Below are 1583 nucleotides of genomic sequence, written 5' to 3'. Positions count from 1 at the left end.
GAACTTTCAGATACCATGGGGAGAAAAAGAAAACTTTATTAACAAAAGGGAAAAACAAGGACACACACAAAAAAATAAGCAAGACCAAAGTAAAGAAAGCCTTGCAAGTAGAAAACACAACCTAAGAAGGCAGGAATAGGACTAATGAATAGATTTAGCAAACACCCATCACCTGCATTGTCTTAGGGACTGTCCTGAGGGCTGTGCAAGTATTTACTGTTTCAACCAAGCATACAATTATCTCAATAAATGTGAATGGGTTAAATCCCTCAATTAAAAAGAGATTCTTCTGTCTTAAATTATGTTAAAGCAAGGGGAGAATGGGAGCAACAGTGAAAGTGAAGGCAAGAGAGGAAAGAACACCTTAAAATAAAATCAGTTAAATTTTTTGGGCGCCTGGGTGGCTCAGTTGGTTAAGCAACTGCCTTCGGCTCAGGTCATGATCCTGGAGTCCTGGGATCGAGTCCCACATCGGGCTCCCTGCTCAGCGGGGAGTCTCCTTCTCCCTCTGACCCTCCCCCCTCTCATGCTCTCTCTATCTCATTCTCTCTCTCAAATAAATAAATAAAATCTTAAAAAAAAATCAGTTAAATTTTTGAAAACAAAGAGCTGGGAAAATTACACTAAACCAAACCAAACAAAGCAGGGATGGCAATATGATTTTTGAACAATAAAATTCAAGTTGAAAAGCATTAAATAAAAGGAAAGGATTATTTGATAATGGTGAGATCTATAAACTATTAAAAGCTTTAAGAGTACCGACTTATGAGACTCAGAATAATATCAAAACATACTAATCCAAAACTATTAGGAATGATTGAGGGGATAGAAAAGGGAAGGAGGAAGTTTTGGTAAAAAGAAACTACCCAATCAGTGCTCATACTGGGAAATGGCCACCTGGACTAAAACTGAGGGTCAGTGGAGGAGGCTGAGGGGGAAATAAGACTAAAAAGATGGAGCAGGTTGAATGCCAGGTAAAGGAGTCTAGACTTTTCCTTCCAGGAAAGGTGATGAAGAGCAGAAGAGAGAAGTGATGAAAGGTGTTCTTTAGGAAGGTTAATCAGGCAGCAGTGACAAGACTGGCTGGAGGGGCACCAGGGTGGCTCAGTCGGTTGAGCGTCCAACTCTTGATTTCGGATTAGGTCATGATCTCAGGGTCATGAGATCTAGCCCCGAGTCGGGCTGTGCACTTGGCAGGGAGTCTACTTGAGATTCTTTCCCTCTGCTCTCTTTCTCTCTCTCTCTAAAATAAACAAACAGGGCGCCTGGGTGGCTCAGTTGGTTAAGCAACTGCCTTCGGCTCAGGTCATGATCCTGGAGTCCCGGGATCGAGTCCCACATCGGGCTCCCTGCTCAGCAGGGAGTCTGCTTCTCCCTCTGACCCTCCCCCCTCTCATGCTCTCTCTCTATCTCATTCTCTCTCTCAAATAAATAAATAAAATCTTTAAAAAATAAAAATAAAAATAAAAAATAAGATAAAATAAACAAACAAATCTTTTTTAAAAAAATTAAAAAAAAAAAGACTTGCTGGAGAGGAAATGGAGTATTGGCAAAAAGGCCAAAGTGCATGCTTACTGGTAAAT

The sequence above is a fragment of the Neomonachus schauinslandi genome, chromosome 3 (genome assembly GCF_002201575.2).
Source record: "Neomonachus schauinslandi chromosome 3, ASM220157v2, whole genome shotgun sequence".
In the NCBI taxonomy this organism is placed as follows: domain Eukaryota; kingdom Metazoa; phylum Chordata; class Mammalia; order Carnivora; family Phocidae; genus Neomonachus; species Neomonachus schauinslandi.
Note: the sequence above shows the minus strand (reverse complement) of the source record.